The 18,901-nt window shown below is 40.3% G+C and overlaps 1 protein-coding gene across 1 annotated transcript in view; it reads left to right on the top strand.

The window, feature by feature from the left end:
• The window catches only part of GNB1L (G protein subunit beta 1 like), a 567,228-nt gene that overhangs the window by 311,393 nt on the left and 236,934 nt on the right, over nucleotides 1-18,901 (top strand). The gene's annotated exons all lie outside the window — the stretch shown is intronic.

Here is an 18,901-nt window from a genome sequence, read left to right as displayed (position 1 = left end):
AAATATTGATTTGCATTTGGTGGGGTTGTGGTTTTACTCAACATGCCAGCATGTTCGTTCTTTTTGAATAAGAAGTAGTATAACAGGATAATTGTGAAATCCAAACACAAAAATACTGATACTTCAAAGCCAGGAGGGGAGATTGTAAGATTATCTCTGAAGTGTTGTGAGGAATGTGGATTTTTCTCGTTTTGGTGCACCCTTCATATGCACGGGAATTACTGCGAAGCCCTCAGGGACTTCCCTCATAAACATTGACTGCAGGGTGTTTCATAAAAAAACACAATCCTATTATAGTTGTGAATTTTTTATTTTTTAATACAAAATTCTTTCTATTGCAGGTTTGGATGAAGCATCGTTTGGAGGAAAAAACCTCGAGACATCAGAGACATACTGTTAATTTTGAAGATGGCATGGACAATTGAACAAAGGATCTCGATTGTGGAGTCTTACTTTGTCTTTATTGTGGAGTCTTACTTTGTCTTTATTGTGGAGTCTTACTTTGTCTTTATTGTGGAGTTTTACTTTGTCTTTAATGTGGAGTTTTACTTTGTCTTTATTGTGGAGTCTTACTTTGTCTTTATTGTGGAGTCCTACTTTGTCTTTATTGTGGAGTCCTACTTTGTCTTTATTGTGGAGTCCTACTTTGTCTTTATTGTTGAGTCTTACTTTGTCTTTATTGTGGAGTCTTACTTTGTCTTTATTGTGGTCTTACTTCGTCTTTATTGGGGAGTCTTACTTTGTCTTTATTGGGGAGTCTTACTTTGTCTTTATTGTGGAGTTTTACTTTGTCTTTATTGTGGAGTCTTACTTTGTCTTTATTGTGGAGTTTTACTTTGTCTTTATTGTGGAGTCTTACTTTGTCTTTATTGTGGAGTCTTACTTTGTCTTTATTGTGGAGTCTTACTTTGTCTTTATTGTGGAGTCTTACTTTGTCTTTATTGTGGAGTCTTACTTTGTCTTTATTGTGGGGTTTTACTTTGTCTTTATTGTGGAGTCTTCCTTTGTCTTTATTGTGGAGTCTTACTTTGTCTTTATTGTGGAGTCTTCCTTTGTCTTTATTGTGGAGTCTAACTTGGTCTTTATTGTGGAGTCTTACTTTGTCTTTATTGTGGAGTCTTACTTTGTCTTTATTGTGGAGTCTTCCTTTGTCTTTATTGTGGAGTCTTACTTTGTCTTTATTAAGGAGTCTAACTTTGTCTTTATTGTGGAGTTTTAGTTTGTCTCTATTGTGGAGCCTTACTTTGTCTTTATTGTGGAGTCTTACTTTGTCTTTATTGTGGAGTCCTACTTTGTCTTTATTGTGGAGTCCTACTTTGTCTTTATTGTGGAGTCCTACTTTGTCTTTATTGTGGAGTCTTACTTTGTCTTTATTGTGGAGTCATACTTTGTCTTTATTGTGGAGTCTTACTTTGTCTTTATTAAGGAGTCTTACTTTGTCTTTATTGTGGTCTTACTTTGTTTTTATTGTGGTCTTACTTTGTCTTTATTAAGGAGTCTTACTTTGTCTTTATTGTGGAGTCTTACTTTGTCTTTATTGTTGAGTCCTACTTTGTCTTTATTAAGGAGTCTTACTTTGTCTTTATTGTGGAGTCCTACTTTGTCTTCATTGTGGAGTCTTACTTTGTCTTTATTAAGGAGTCTTACTTTGTCTTTATTGTGGAGTCCTACTTTGTCTTCATTGTGGAGTCCTACTTTGTCTTTATTAAGGAGTCTTACTTTGTCTTCATTGTGGAGTCCTACTTTGTCTTTATTAAGGAGTCTTACTTTGTCTTTATTGTTGAGTCCTACTTTGTCTTTATTAAGGAGTCTTACTTTGTCTTTATTGTGGAGTCCTACTTTGTCTTTATTAAGGAGTCTTACTTTGTCTTTATTGTGGAGTCCTACTTTGTCTTTATTGTGGAGTCCTACTTTGTCCTTATTGTGGAGTCCTACTTTGTCTTTATTGTGCAGTCTTACTTTGTCTTTATTGTGGAGTCCTACTTTGTCTTTATTAAGGAGTCTAACTTTGTCTTTATTAAGGAGTCTTACTTTGTCTTTATTGTGGAGTCTAACTTTGTCTCAATTGTGGAGTTTTACTTTGTCTTTATTGTGGAGTCTTACTTTGTCTTTATTAAGGAGTCTTACTTTGTCTTTATTAAGGAGTCTTACTTTGTCTTTATTGTGGAGCCTTACTTTGTCTTTATTGTAGAGTCTTACTTTGTCTTTATTGTGGAGTCTTACTTTGTCTTTATTGTGGAGTCTTACTTTGTCTTTATTGTGGAGTCTTACTTTGTCTTTATTGTGGAGTCTTACTTTGTCTTTATTGTGGAGTCTTACTTTGTCTTTATTGTGGAGTCTTACTTTGTCTTTATTGTGGAGTCTTACTTTGTCTTTATTGTGGAGTCTTACTTTGTCTTTATTGTGGAGTCTTACTTTGTCTTTATTGTGGAGTCTTACTTTGTCTTTATTGTGGAGTCTTACTTTGTCTTTATTGTGGAGTCTTACTTTGTCTTTATTAAGGAGTCTTACTTTGTCTTTATTGTGGAGTCTTACTTTGTCTTTATTGTGGAGTCTTACTTTGTCTTTATTGTGGAGTCTTACTTTGTCTTTATTGTGGAGTTTTACTTTGTCTTTATTAAGGAGTCTTACTTTGTCTTTATTGTGGAGTCCTACTTTGTCTTTATTAAGGAGTCTCACTTTGTCTTTATTGTGGAGTCCTACTTTGTCTTTATTGTGGAGTCCTACTTTGTCTTTATTGTGGAGTCCTACTTTGTCTTTATTGTTGAGTCTTACTTTGTCTTTATTGTGGAGTCTTACTTTGTCTTTATTGTGGTCTTACTTCGTCTTTATTGGGGAGTCTTACTTTGTCTTTATTGGGGAGTCTTACTTTGTCTTTATTGTGGAGTTTTACTTTGTCTTTATTGTGGTCTTACTTTGTCTTTATTGTGGAGTTTTACTTTGTCTTTATTGTGGAGTCTTACTTTGTCTTTATTGTGGAGTCTTACTTTGTCTTTATTGTGGAGTCTTACTTTGTCTTTATTGTGGAGTCTTACTTTGTCTTTATTGTGGAGTCTTACTTTGTCTTTATTGTGGGGTTTTACTTTGTCTTTATTGTGGAGTCTTCCTTTGTCTTTATTGTGGAGTCTTACTTTGTCTTTATTGTGGAGTCTTCCTTTGTCTTTATTGTGGAGTCTAACTTGGTCTTTATTGTGGAGTCTTACTTTGTCTTTATTGTGGAGTCTTACTTTGTCTTTATTGTGGAGTCTTCCTTTGTCTTTATTGTGGAGTCTTACTTTGTCTTTATTAAGGAGTCTAACTTTGTCTTTATTGTGGAGTTTTAGTTTGTCTCTATTGTGGAGCCTTACTTTGTCTTTATTGTGGAGTCTTACTTTGTCTTTATTGTGGAGTCCTACTTTGTCTTTATTGTGGAGTCCTACTTTGTCTTTATTGTGGAGTCCTACTTTGTCTTTATTGTGGAGTCCTACTTTGTCTTTATTGTGGAGTCTTACTTTGTCTTTATTGTGGAGTCATACTTTGTCTTTATTGTGGAGTCTTACTTTGTCTTTATTAAGGAGTCTTACTTTGTCTTTATTGTGGTCTTACTTTGTTTTTATTGTGGTCTTACTTTGTCTTTATTAAGGAGTCTTACTTTGTCTTTATTGTGGAGTCTTACTTTGTCTTTATTGTTGAGTCCTACTTTGTCTTTATTGAGGAGTCTTACTTTGTCTTTATTGTGGAGTCTTACTTTGTCTTTATTGTGGAGTCCTACTTTGTCTTTATTGTGGAGTCCTACTTTGTCCTTATTGTGGAGTCCTACTTTGTCTTTATTGTGGAGTCTTACTTTGTCTTTATTGTGGAGTCCTACTTTGTCTTTATTAAGGAGTCTAACTTTGTCTTTATTAAGGAGTCTTACTTTGTCTTTATTGTGGAGTCTAACTTTGTCTCAATTGTGGAGTTTTACTTTGTCTTTATTGTGGAGTCTTACTTTGTCTTTATTAAGGAGTCTTACTTTGTCTTTATTAAGGAGTCTTACTTTGTCTTTATTGTGGAGCCTTACTTTGTCTTTATTGTAGAGTCTTACTTTGTCTTTATTGTGGAGTCTTACTTTGTCTTTATTGTGGAGTCTTACTTTGTCTTTATTGTGGAGTCTTACTTTGTCTTTATTGTGGAGTTTTACTTTGTCTTTATTGTGGAGTCTTACTTTGTCTTTATTGTGGAGTCTTACTTTGTCTTTATTGTGGAGTCTTACTTTGTCTTTATTGTGGAGTCTTACTTTGTCTTTATTGTGGAGTCTTACTTTGTCTTTATTGTGGAGTCTTACTTTGTCTTTATTAAGGAGTCTTACTTTGTCTTTATTGTGGAGTCTTACTTTGTCTTTATTGTGGAGTCTTACTTTGTCTTTATTGTGGAGTCTTACTTTGTCTTTATTGTGGAGTTTTACTTTGTCTTTATTAAGGAGTCTTACTTTGTCTTTATTGTGGAGTCCTACTTTGTCTTTATTAAGGAGTCTCACTTTGTCTTTATTGTGGAGTCCTACTTTGTCTTTATTGTGGAGTCCTACTTTGTCTTTATTGTTGAGTCCTACTTTGTCTTTATTAAGGAGTCTTACTTTGTCTTTATTGTGGAGTCCTACTTTGTCTTTATTAAGGAGTCTTACTTTGTCTTTATTGTGGAGTCCTACTTTGTCTTTATTGTGGAGTCCTACTTTGTCCTTATTGTGGAGTCCTACTTTGTCTTTATTGTGGAGTCTTACTTTGTCTTTATTGTGGAGTCCTACTTTGTCCTTATTGTGGAGTCCTACTTTGTCTTTATTGTGGAGTCTTACTTTGTCTTTATTGTGGAGTCTTACTTTGTCTTTATTGTGGAGTCTTACTTTGTCTTTATTGTGGAGTCTTACTTTGTCTTTATTGTGGAGTCTTACTTTGTCTTTATTAAGGAGTCTTACTTTGTCTTTATTGTGGAGTCTTACTTTGTCTTTATTGTGGAGTCTTACTTTGTCTTTATTGTGGAGTCTTACTTTGTCTTTATTGTGGAGTTTTACTTTGTCTTTATTAAGGAGTCTTACTTTGTCTTTATTGTGGAGTCCTACTTTGTCTTTATTAAGGAGTCTCACTTTGTCTTTATTGTGGAGTCCTACTTTGTCTTTATTGTGGAGTCCTACTTTGTCTTTATTGTTGAGTCCTAATTTGTCTTTATTAAGGAGTCTTACTTTGTCTTTATTGTGGAGTCCTACTTTGTCTTTATTAAGGAGTCTAACTTTGTCTTTATTAAGGAGTCTTACTTTGTCTTTATTGTGGAGTCCTACTTTGTCTTTATTGTGGAGTCTTACTTTGTCTTTATTGTGGAGTCTTACTTTGTCTTTATTAAGGAGTCTTACTTTGTCTTTATTAAGGAGTCTTACTTTGTCTTTATTGTGGAGCCTTACTTTGTCTTTATTGTAGAGTCTCACTTTGTCTTTATTGTGGAGTCTTACTTTGTCTTTATTGTGGAGTCTTACTTTGTCTTTATTGTGGAGTCTTACTTTGTCTTTATTGTGGAGTCTTACTTTGTCTTTATTGTGGTCTTACTTTGTCTTTATTGTGGAGTTTTACTTTGTCTTTATTAAGGAGTCTTACTTTGTCTTTATTGTGGAGTCTAACTTTGTCTCAATTGTGGAGTTTTACTTTGTCTTTATTGTGGAGTCTTACTTTGTCTTTATTAAGGAGTCTTACTTTGTCTTTATTAAGGAGTCTTACTTTGTCTTTATTGTGGAGCCTTACTTTGTCTTTATTGTAGAGTCTCACTTTGTCTTTATTGTGGAGTCTTACTTTGTCTTTATTGTGGAGTCTTACTTTGTCTTTATTGTGGAGTCTTACTTTGTCTTTATTGTGGAGTCTTACTTTGTCTTTATTGTGGTCTTACTTTGTCTTTATTGTGGAGTTTTACTTTGTCTTTATTAAGGAGTCTTACTTTGTCTTTATTGTGGAGTCCTACTTTGTCTTTATTAAGGAGTCTCACTTTGTCTTTATTGTGGAGTCCTACTTTGTCTTTATTGTGGAGTCCTACTTTGTCTTTATTGTGGAGTCCTACTTTGTCTTTATTGTGGAGTCTTACTTTGTCTTTATTGTGGAGTCCTACTTTGTCTTTATTAAGGAGTCTAACTTTGTCTTTATTGTGGAGTCCTACTTTGTCTTTATTAAGGAGTCCTACTTTGTCTTTATTAAGGAGTCTAACTTTGTCTTTATTAAGGAGTCTTACTTTGTCTTTATTGTGTAGTCCTACTTTGTCTTTATTAAGGAGTCTTACTTTGTCTTTATTGTGGAGTCCTACTTTGTCTTTATTGTGGAGTCCTACTTTGTCTTTATTAAGGAGTCTAACTTTGTCTTTATTAAGGAGTCTAACTTTGTCTTTATTGTGGAGTCCTACTTTGTCTTTATTAAGGAGTCTAACTTTGTCTTTATTAAGGAGTCTTACTTTGTCTTTATTGTGGAGTCCTACTTTGTCTTTATTAAGGAGTCTTACTTTGTCTTTATTGTGAAGTCCTACTTTGTCTTTATTGTGGAGTCCTACTTTGTCTTTATTGGGGAGTCTTACTTTGTCTTTATTAAGGAGTCTTACTTTGTCTTTATTGTGGAGTTTTAGTTTGTCTTTATTGTGGAGTCTAACTTTGTCTTTATTAAGGAGTCTTACTTTGTCTTTATTAAGGAGTCTTACTTTGTCTTTATTGTGGAGTTTTAGTTTGTCTCTATTGTGGAGTCTTACTTTGTCTTTATTGTGGAGTCTTACTTTGTCTTTATTGTGGAGTCTTACTTTGTCTTTATTGTGGAGTCTTACTTTGTCTTTATTGTGGAGTCTTTCTTTGTCTTTATTGGTTGCAAGTTGCAATTCACTCTTCTAGTGCGGAAACGTGTGTGCTTCATTAGATAGGGTGTATTACACTTGTATACATCAAAAGAATACATATTTGACAGAAAACTGTTTCGCGCAAATCCAATCTTGTTTGCCAAAAATACGCAGTTTTGACATAAAAGTGCACGTTTCTTTGGTTGCAAGTCACCCTTCTAGTGCGGAAACGTGTGTGCTTCATTAGATAGGGTGTATTACACTCGTATACATCAAAATAATACATATTTGACAGAAAACTGTTCTCGCGCAAATCCAATCTTGTATGCCAAAAATACGCAGTTTTGACATAAAAGTGCACGTTTTTTTTTTTTTTTTTTTTTTTTTTGTATACTGAATCGAGGCTCGTGAAAGAGCTAACATTTACTTCACAAACAAATCGACCAGACAAACAAAATACACAAAAAGAGGGAGCGGAAGACAAGATGGGGAGAATAGGGGAAGCACACAAACACAACATCCGAGAGCAGGGAGATGTGTGGAAGGGAGAGGGCCCGGGGGGAGGAGGCATGGGGGGGGGGGGGGGGGAGGGAGAAGTATAAAGCACAAGGACACCAAGGACTTCCAGGACAGAAGTTGGTATTTCAAAAAGTGGAATTGGGGTGAAATTAGCGGGGGTAGAAAAGACAAAGGTTTTGGATGGGGGAAGATAAGAGATGGTGGTGAACAGCTGTTTTAAAGACTTGGAGGGTGGAGTGGGATTGAAGAGAGTGAGGGAGTTTGTTCCAGAGGCGAGAGAAAAGAGGAATGAAGGAGTGAAGGTGAGCAGAGAGTCTTGATTTTGGCAGTTTAACCAAAAGAGGGTTGCAGGCAGATCTTGTGCGACCTGTAGGAATATTTGCGGGACAGAGCCCAGAGAGAGCTGGGGGGGCAAGGCCAGAGAGGAGTCGGTAGAAGACAGAAAGACCACCAACCTGCCTGCGGTGAGCGAGTGAGAGGCCCTTGGAGTTAGCTTCATCGCGGGAGATTCCAATGATTCTGAATGCTTTGGTTTCAACAGCGCGAAGGCGAGCTAGGTGTGAGGCAGGAGCACCAGCCCAGAGGGGAGAGCAGTATTCCATTGAGCTGCGGATGAAAGCCTTGTATGTGGTGAGGAGCTCAGGTGTGCCAAGGAAGGACTTCGCACGTCGGAGGATGCCCAGTCGGCGACTGGCTTTGGAGGCCAGATTTGAAATGTGGTTTTTCCAGGAAAGATCATGGCAGATAGTGGACCCAAAAGCTTGAGTGACAGAACTTCTTGGAGAGGATTATTCAGAAAGTGGATGGGAGGGTTGTCCACTCGGTCTTTTCGGAGAGACATCGTAAGTGTGAGATTTGTCAGGATTGAAAGACATGTTCCACTTGTTTGCCCAGTCTGTGATTTTGTCAAGGTCTGCAGAGAGTGAGGAGGCTGCAGACTGCCGATCTGAGGGATGAAGCATGGAGCGACAGAGAGTAGAGTCGTCAGCAAAGAGATAGAGAGGATTTTCAAGAGAGTCAGAGAGATCATTGATGAAGACCAGAAAAAGCACAGGGCCCAGAACACTGCCTTGGGGAACTCCAGCCTGAACAGGAAGAGGAGATGAGAGAAACCCATTCAGGGCCACACGTTGACTACGACTAGAGAGGAAGTCCGCCAGCCATGCGTGGAGATTTCCATGGATACCAAAAGAGGAGAGTTTGGTGAGCAGAGCGGGGTGCCAGACCGTATCGAAGGCACGTGATATGTCAAGGGAGACTGCTCTAATTTCCTGTTTGGCATTGAGGACCTCCATCCATTGTTGAGAAAGCAGAAGCAGCATGTCCAGAGTGGAGTGTCCAGGTCTGAAACCAAATTGATGATCAGAGATCAAGCCATTGGAGAAGAGGAAAGATTTCATATCTGAAGCAATGATGGATTCCATGACTTTGCTGATAATTGGGAGAAGGCTGATTGGTCTGTAGTTGCTGGGATCTGTTTTTGCACCTTTTTTGTGCAAAGCGGTGATGTTGGCAGATTTCCAAGCAGATGGAAGATGACCTTGAGCAAAAGAGAGGGTGAAGAGAACAGAGAGAGGGAGTGAAAGAGCGGAAGAACATGATTTTAGGACCCGTGGGCTGATGCCGTCAGGTCCAGTTGCAGAATCAGAGTCGAGGGTTGACAGAAACTTTTCCACCTTGTCAGGAGGAAAGGACACAGAGTCCAGGAGCAGCTGGATACGACTGGGTACGGTGGGTACAGAGAGGGATGGGTTTGGGACACAAGATTTAGAGGCAAACACAGAGTTGAGGCATTCAGCTTTTTCACGTGCGGAGTCAGCCGTGTGGCCATTTAAGGTGAGGGAGGGGATGGAGGGGGAACAAACACCAGAAACAGATTTTACCAGACGCCACCAGGATTTGGAAGAGGGAGACAGATAAGAGAGTTCGGTCCTGAGGACGGAGAGATATTGTTTCCTGGCTCTCCTGAGGGTGGACACACACTTGTTTCGGGCTTTGTGAAAGGAAATGAGATTTCCTTCCGTTGGATTTGCTTTCCAGGAGACGAAAGCAAGTTGTTTCTGGGCAATAGCCTCACCACAAGATTCCGTGTACCATGGACGGGAGGAAGGGTATGACAACTGAAGACGAGATGGGATAAATCTGTGCATGAGAGAGAGCAATTTACTTTGGAAGAATTCCCAGGATGAGTTGATGTCAGAGGTGGTAGAGATGGGAGACCAGTCCAGATGATTGATGGCTGCTTGAAGACATGCACAGACTTCTGCCAGTTGGCCTTAGTGAAATGCCAGACTCGTCGACGCTGAGGAGGCTCTCTGAAAATGGTCAGAGAGATGTCCACTTTAACAAGCACATGATCAGAAGAGCCGATTGGAGCAGAAGAAGAGCAGCAGACATTTTCAGGGAAGTTAGTCATAACCAAGTCCAGAAGAGAAGATTCTCCGTTGACTGAGATCCGGGTTGGGAAATTGACAGATTGTGTCAGTCCCAGTGAGTCACAGAAGTCCTTTGCTGAAGAGCCATGGCTGGTGAGAGAGGTACCCACCCCCAGCCAACTGGCATGGTGACAATTGAAATCACCACATATGAGGAAGAGAGTTGGGATGGGTAGATAGAAGTTGGTCCATATTATCAGACAGCGAGATGTGGATGGAGTCATCACTGTTTGGTGGACGGTACAACATGCATATGAACAAAAGGTGGGAGCGAAGGGGAAGCCGTAGCCAAAGGTATTCCTGGGGGTGAGGTGGAGAGTGGGCAGTGCAGGGCGAGTGAGGAAGAGAGTTTTTTATAAAGATAGCAATCCCACCTCCAGGACGAGGCTCAGGTCTATCATACCGGAGGAGGGAGTAACCTGGGAGAGATACCAAGGAATCAGAGACATCATGAAGGAGGAAGGTTTCTGTTAAGCAGATCACGTCTGGTTTGTCAAAAGCAACCTGTATGGAGAGATCAGTTAAGTGTGTGTCAGTTAAGTGTGGAGAGATCAACCTGTATGGTTGCAAGTCACCCTTCTAGTGCGGAAACGTGTGTGCTTCATTAGATAGGGTGTATTACACTTGTATACATCAAAATAATACATATTTGACAGAAAACTGTTTTCGCGCAAATCCAATCTTGAATGCCAAAAATACGCAGTTTTGACATAAAAGCGCACGTTTCTTTGGTTGCAAGTCACCCTTCTAGTGCGGAAACGTGTGTGCTTCATTAGATAGGGTGTATTACACTTGTATACATCAAAATAATACATATTTGACAGAAAACTGTTTTCGCGCAAATCCAATCTTGTATGCCAAAAATACACAGTTTTGACATAAAAGTGCACGTTTCTTTGGTTGCAAGTCACCCTTCTAGTGCAGAAACGTGTGTGCTTCATAGATAGGGTGTATTACACTTGCATACATCAAAATAATACATATTTGACAGAAAACTGTTTTCGCGCAAATCCAATCTTGTATGCCAAAAATACGCAGTTTTGACATAAAAGTGCACGTTTCTTTGGTTGCAAGTCACGCTTCTAGTGCGGAAACGTGTGTGCTTCATTAGATAGGATGTATTACACTTGTATACATCAAAATAATACATATTTGACAGAAAACTGTTTTCACGCAAATCCAATCTTGTATGCCAAAAATATGCAGTTTTAAAGCTATTTAAATGATACAATGGACTACAAAATGTAAATGTTTCATGATATTTGTTATATTTTATCACCTTTATCTATCAATGTTGTTGAAATGAAGATCAAATAGCTGTATATTGAAATATGTTGAAAAAGTCAAAACTTTACATGGGGTGTACTTACTTTTTCACATGACTGTAGGTATTTGCAGAAGGGCACCCAGGCGCTGGGTGAGCTCTGGCCTCGAGAAGACCATGGGGCCTGGAGGGGAGATTGAATTTTGGGTGTCGGCCTGAGTACCTGGGAGAGGACTCGTGGTGCTACATGTCCTAGACCTAGAGAGCACGTGTGGGGGAGTCAGAGAGGGCTTCCGAGAATTTGACAGAGCAGATAGCTTAGAGGTGGCCCCACCGGACTCGAGGTGCTGTAATCGGGAGCAGGCAGGGGCCTGCAGAAGGAGCCACACCGCCCAGTCAAGAAAATTGTGCAATAGCACAGACAGAAAATTTGTGGACAACGCCTGAATTTATTAGAGGACCTGCACACACGACGGTGGGTAAATTGGTTACGTAGAACCACAGTGGAGGGGGGGTTAAAGGTAAATGAGAAAACGTGTTTTTTGACGATAGGATAGATAGAGATGCTTGCTTCCCATTCACACCATGTATGGACAGAAGTTGTGTTTTCACCTGTTTGTCTGTGAGCAGGATATCTGAAAAAGTTTTGGACGGATTATGATGAAAGCTGGTGGATAGGTAGCGTGAGTGACAAGGACAAATTGATTCGATTTTGGTGACGATCTGGATACGACAATCTTTTCAGTGATCCTTCACCATTGAGAGATGGAGGCAAAAATGATGTAGCATATCTCAAAAAGTTGTGGGAGAATTCAGATGAAACTTGGTGGATGGATTAGGTAGATGACAAGAAGCTTAGATTTTGTTTCGGGTCTGGATGCAGATCCGTTGTATCAGTGGGATACAAAACGTAAAATGTACAGCCTGGCAGAGGTATGTGCTCTGCCAAGTGCCTAGTTGTGATCGCTTCTTTCTTGCATTCCCATCCCCTGTGCGCCATCAAATATTAAATCTACCTGGTCTCAGGGCAAATTTTAACTGCATTGATCATTCTTGCAATTAGGCAAGTCCGTTGAAGGACCAATTGGTTTTGGGCGATCGGCCCCAAAACAAGACACTGCCGTGCGCCTCACTGGCACCGCTCGCCCGGTGATTAGCGATCAAGCGCTCAGCACAATGTATCAGCTCGCTCAATTGTCCCACTAGTATGGTATCAGGGTGAATAGACCCGCACCCGGATCAGCCAGTCATTGTTAACGTGGCCGGCACGTTCTTGCTTGCTAATCAAGCAGCTATTCACAGGTGTGTTCTCTCACCCATGATCAATACTGCTGTACACAGTCTGGGCAAGGGCATGCCAAATGAAATTCAAGTCTGAGCAGTGCAGGTCTCCTCTTGTGACATTTAAGCCAACCAAAGCTTGGCAGCAAATGCATTTTATTTCTCCTTAATGTGCATAACCAATCAGCATCATCCTAGACAAAGTTAATGAAAGGCGGTTCCATATACAGACTTGGCATTTAATATGGAATATATATTTTTTCTTGACTTGGGTTTACTTTCTTTACTCTATATCAATCTGGTGAGTTTCTTTTACACTTTGGTGATTTATTTGTTAAAAGAACCATCACTGATTGTCGCAGCAAGAAGTCAACAACAGGATTATATCACAGGTGGCGTGGCAAAATGTACGGACAGGTGCATTTGATGATTAGCTTCACAGTCGGGTATACAAGGGTTGTTGCGTTCTGTATTAGTGGAAAACAACTGCTGCACATCTCCAAAAGTTATTGCCGCTTCCTCTGGAGATGGTCCGTCAACTTGACAATGCTGTTTGTCATGGAGTGGTGGCTTTACGAAATTACGGCATGAAACAACGTGCTATTGCTCGGCAGTATGGCATCACTCAAGGTCAGGTGTCAAAGATCCTGAAACAAAATGCTCAGAGGGGTGTCCCTACTCCAATACCGAGGCCAGGACGTCCCCGCAGAACCACAAGGAGGGATGATCGCCAGCTGCACCAGTTAGTCCGCAATGGCCGTACCAAGTCACCTAATCGGTTTAGGGCTGAGTGGCAGCAACTGACAAATGTGCCTGTATCCAGAAGGCGAGTCAACCAACGACTGGTTCAAGCAGGCTATCGTGCCAGGCGTCCCCTGAGAAAGCCACGCCTGACCAGACAACACCGCCAGCACCGATTGCAGTGGGCAAAACTGACCTGGTTGTTCTGAATGGAAACCTGAACCAGTTCAAGTACAGGGCCATTCTGGAAGAAACATTGCTTCCATTTGCTCGTGCAGCCTTTCGAGGAAACTTTGTCTTCCAAGATGACAATGCACGGCCTCATCGTGCTCGCATGATCCAACACTTTCTTGCTGACCGTGGTGTAGAGCATATGGAGTGGCGTGCCATGTCCCCGGATATAAATCCGACAGAGAACTTGTGGGCTGAATTAACGCGTCAAATCGACCACTTGGACCAGTAGCCGACCTCTGTGCTTGAATTGCATCAGGCTATTGTCACTGCATGGCAAGCGATTCCTGTCCAAACCTTGGCAAATCTCCTGAACAGCATGCCTCAACGTGTACGTGCTCTCCTGAATGCTCGTGGGGGTTACACGAAGTACTGAACTGTAATTTTACTGTCCATAATCCCAGTCGTAATTTAACTTTTGTTTTTGTTAAAAAAACATTTGGCTAATGTGCAAAATAAAGAGATACTTCTGGAAAAAGTACAGAAGTTTAACACAGTACTGTCCATGAATTGAGTTCGATATCGGTTTACATCACTTTCAAGGATCAATTTATTTGTTTCGAAATGTCAAATGTGGTTTTTGTTTCTTTTAAAGGTCACATTAACAAAATCTAGAATAATTTCAACATAATTCCAATGAACTTTTGGTTCTAAGACATCTTGAAAAGTAAGTTCACCCCCACAAAAAAAATATTCCATATTAAATGACAAGTCTGTATATGCAGTGGAAGCAAGGCAAAACTAGTTTAGCTCTTTTCAACGTCAACCGATATGCCTCTGCCACATTATTACATCATTATACATACTTGTACCAAGTTTGACTTAAATCTCTTCAGGTGTTCTCAAGTATCACATATTTACATGACATGACCTCTGACCTTTGACACCAAAATCGAATCACATCTTTGCATTTAATATACCAGTGAGATACACATGCTACACATGGGTGGGAGGCCAGAAGCAAACAGGCAATGCAGATACGGCGAATGCTAAAGCATGAAACCAATACATTCCACATTCCTGAAGCACCTTCAGTCGCAGATTAGACATGGACAGCAAGTTCGTGAAGGCCTTCCATGAAAAACGTACCCCTTCGCAAACAAACGGGTACGTTCACGTATAGAAACATCGATCGTGGGTCCGTGGCGAATCTGCATATGGCGATCCGCGAAGTTCACGTTCAGAAAGTAGAAACCATCACAGCATGTTGTCATTCACGCTTCCTTCATTGTAAAAACGACCAAGTCAACAGTTAAAAGAATTTTTAGCCGATAGGTGTTACGGCCTCGGCAAGATCGATGGAGACAGCGATCTGTTGGCTTATACACCGCCCAAATAGCTATGTGGAATTCTCTCATGTGGAGATTAAACCCACATCGTTTGAACTTTGGCCGAGGTCATTATTTACTTTTAATGATGTTTATATACGAATCAAAAAGAAGATAATTGGTTTTGGGTCATCCTTTCCACATCTCGTGGGATTGTGAGTTGGAGAGACGACCGTGATGGCGGGGAGGGGGTTGGCATTCTCTCAAGCAGGGATTCAAACCATGTCCTTATAAAAGGTCTTTGTCCGAGGTCACAGAGTCCAATCGGTGCAGCCGTTTGTGCGGCACCCGGGAAAATAACGTAATGCGGGAGTCCAAACCTGAAAATGCTGGAAGCCAAAGCTGAACTAGGAAAAGCAATATAGCCTATTTTACTCCAGGAGATCCCAGGATTACCCACCCAAAATATCGTTGCGATCGGTTCAGCCGTTTTTGCGGTACCTTCGAACGGACGGACAGAAGACATTTGGCGAATTATAATAAAATAAAAGGAGCCGTCTCGGTGTGCATCCATGCGACCGTCCATCAACGGGCCTTATATTTTACTAATAATTATATACTTGTACTAAGTTTGTTCCAAATCCCATCACTGGCTCCTAAGTTAGCACAGTTACATTATTTTTCCCATCACTCCCTCCCAGGATCTTGGTCATAAAGTGAGGAACTAAAACCAAATTTGGCACACATGTAGATTATGTCAAAGTGAACATGTCTGTGAAGTTTAATCACCATACACAAGACTTTCTTTCGTTATTAGCCCAATACATATTCATATCTGCAAATTTTGCACATTTTCTAGTTTGAATGTATTTTAGGCAAAGTCACATGTTACAAATGGTGACGTACAGTGCATTCAGAAAGTATTCAGACCCCTTCACTTTTTTCACCTTTTGTTATGTTGCAGCCTTATGCTGAAATCGTTTAAAATTCATTTTTTCCCTCATCAATCTACACTCAATACCCCATAATGACAGAGAAAACAGGATTTTAGAAAGTTTTGCAAATTTATTAAAAAGAAAAAACTGAAATATCACATTGACATAAGTATTCATACCCTTTGCTATGACACTTGAAATTTAGCTCAGGTGCCTCCCATTTCTCTTGATCATCTTTGAGATGTTTCTTCACCCTTATTGGAGTCCACCTGTGGTAAATTCAATTGATTGGACATGATTTTGAAAGGCACACACCTGTATATAGTCACGTGGAAAAGTAAGTACACCCCATGTAAAGTTTTGACTTTTTCAACATATTTCAACATACAGCTATTTGATCTTCATTTCAACAATATTGATAGATAAAGGTGATATAATATAACAAATATCATGAAACATTTACATTTTGTAGTCGATTGTATAATTTGGCGAAATCACGGTGTGTACCCCGGTTTAGAATAGGTACACCGTATCCCTGTGCATCTTAAGAGGCGACTAAGGGTTGGCGTCAGGAAGGGCATCCGGCCATAAAAACATTGCCTCAAACAGGGAACCATGATTGTCATGGGGCCCGCAAGGCTAACCCCCGCTCTTGCGGGGAAAATGGCCTTTAAAACGATCAATCATTCATTCAGTCCATTGTATAATTTAAATAAACATAAATGCAAATTTCGCATTTGGAAAAAGTAAGTACACCCCGACATTTATCACTACTTCAAATACCTAAAATTAGAATCAGGTGCACCAGCTCAGGTGCAAATGATTAGACATTAGAACATCGTTAGAGAGGATCTTGGAGGAACCCATCTTATTTAAACCTCAGACATTTCGTTTGGTTTGCTCTTTGTTGTTGAAGTGTGCGGCGTCACCATGCCTACATCAACAGAGCTCTCTGAGGCCTTCAGAAAGAAGGTTATAGATGCCTCCGAGTCTGGGAAGGGATTTTAAAAGATCTCCAAACAATTGGAAATCAATCATTCGACTGTCCGGAAGATCATCTACAAGTGGAGAAGATTCCAAACAACTACCAACTTGTTCAGGCCAGGCCGCCCCAGCAAGTTCAGCCCGAGAGCAGACCACAAGATGCTGAAAGAAGTCTCGAAGAACCCCAGAATGTCATCACGGGACCAACAGGTAGCTCTTGCCACTGTTGATGTCAAAGTGCACGAGTCTACCATTAGAAAGAGGCTGCACAAATTTGATCTACATGGGAGGTGTGCCAGGAGGAAACCTTTGCTGTTCAGAAAGAACATCAGGGCAAGACTAAAGTTTGCCAATGAACACCTCGGCAAAGACCAGCACTTCTGGAACAATGTGCTCTGGACAGATGAGTCAAAGGTGGAGCTATTTGGCCACAGTACCAGAAGACATGTTTGGTGAAAACCAAAGACAGCATTTGACCACAAGAACCTGATACCAACTGTAAAGCATGGTGGTGGAAATATGGTTTGGGGCAGCTTTGCTGCATCAGGGCCTGGGCAGCTCATCATCATAGAATCCTCTATGAATTCTTCATTGTACCAGAGAGTGCTTGAGGATAATGTGAGGCCATCTGTCGGAAAGTTGAAGCTCAACCGAAGGTGGACCTTGCAACATGACAATGACCCTAAACATACCAGTAAATCCACCAAGGAATGGCTGAAAAGAAAGAAATTGAGGGTTCTGGATTGGCCAAGTCAAAGCCCGGGTCGAAATCCCATCGAGATGTTGTGGGGGAGGGGGGGGGGGAGGGCATTTCAAACGAGCTGTGCGTGCTGTGCAACAATTTTTTGTTGAATAAATTATTGCAGTCAATTTTCCATTTTGTTTTTTTGTTCAATTAGATCACCTTTATCTATAGATAGTTTAAATGAAGATCAAATATTGATATGTCCACATATGTTAAAAAGGTTTTTTAAACATTTCATGGGGTGTACTTACTTTTTCCACATGCGAAATTTGCATTTATGTTTATTTAAATTATACAATGGACTACAAAATGTAAATGTTTCATGATATTTGTTGTATTATATCACCTTTATCTATCAATATTGTTGAAATGAAGATCAAATCGCTGTATGTTGAAATATGTTGAAAAAGTCAAAACTTTACATGGGGTGTACTTACTTTTTCACGTGACTATGGTCTCACAGCTGACAATGCATATCAAAGCAAAAACCAAGATCTGGGCAAAAACCAAAAACCAAGATCTGGCTTTATGGCAGAGTGGCCAGACGGAAGCCTCTCAGTGAAAGACACATGATAGCCCGCTTGGAGTTTGCAAAAAAGCACTTAAAGGACTCTTAGACTGTGAGAAACAAGATTCTGTGGCCTGATGAAACAAAGATTGAACTGTTTGGCCTCAATTCTAAGCGTCATGTCTGGAGGAAACCTGCCCAATACTATCCCAACGGTGAAGCATGGTGGCGGCAGCATCATGCTGTGGGGGTGTTTTTCAGCAGCAGGGACTGGGAGACTGGTCAGGGTTGATGGAACAATGAACGCAGCAAAGTACAGAGATGTCCTTAATGAAAACCTGAAACAGAGCGCTCAGGACCTCAGAGTGGGCCGAAGGCTCACCTTCCAACAGGACAATGACCCAAAGCACACAGCCAAGACAACGCAGGAGTGGCTTCGGGACAACTCTGTGAAGGGCCTTGAGTAGCCCAGCCAGAGCCCTGACTTGAACCCAATCGAACATCTCTGGAGAGACCTGAAAATGGCTGTCCACCGACGGTCCCCATCCAACCTGACAGAGCTTGAGAGGATCTGCAGAGAAGAATGGCAGAAAATCCCCAAATCCAGGTGTGCAAACTTGTTGGGTCATACCCAAGAAGACTCAAGGCTGTAATCGCTGCCAAAGGTGCTTCAACCAAGTAGTGATTTAAGGGTCTGAATACTTATGTCAATGTGTTGTTTCAGTTTTTTCTTTTTAATAAATTTGCAAAACTTTCTAAATTCCTGTTTTCTCTTTGTTATTATGGGGTATTGAGTGTAGATTGACGAGGGAAAAAATGAATTTAAATGATTTCAGCATTAGGCTGCAACATAACAAAATGTGAAAAAAGTGAAGGGGTCTGAATACTTTCTGAATTCACTGTACATGCCACATTTTAAGTGTGTTGGGAATTTTTTGACAACCTTAACCTAATGTGACCATGACAATGACCATGAAAACTAACACGAGGGCATGTAGAGGAAGCATTAGATAATGATAGAGAAAGTCTGATTGTGACAAACTGAAAGATATTGAATGCAGTACATAATTACCGATGGAAAGACGTGTGCTGCGTAAAGCGAATGGGAAAACACACAGTTTATGGCACGTAGCACCGAAAACTTGGGCACTGCCTGGCAACCGTAGGTCCGATTTTTTTACAAAAT

Source organism: Myxine glutinosa, chromosome 4 (assembly GCF_964187855.1).
Source record: "Myxine glutinosa chromosome 4, kmMyxGlut1.1, whole genome shotgun sequence".
In the NCBI taxonomy this organism is placed as follows: Eukaryota; Metazoa; Chordata; class Myxini; order Myxiniformes; family Myxinidae; genus Myxine; species Myxine glutinosa.
Note: the sequence above shows the minus strand (reverse complement) of the source record. Positions and strands in the feature narration are given on the sequence as shown.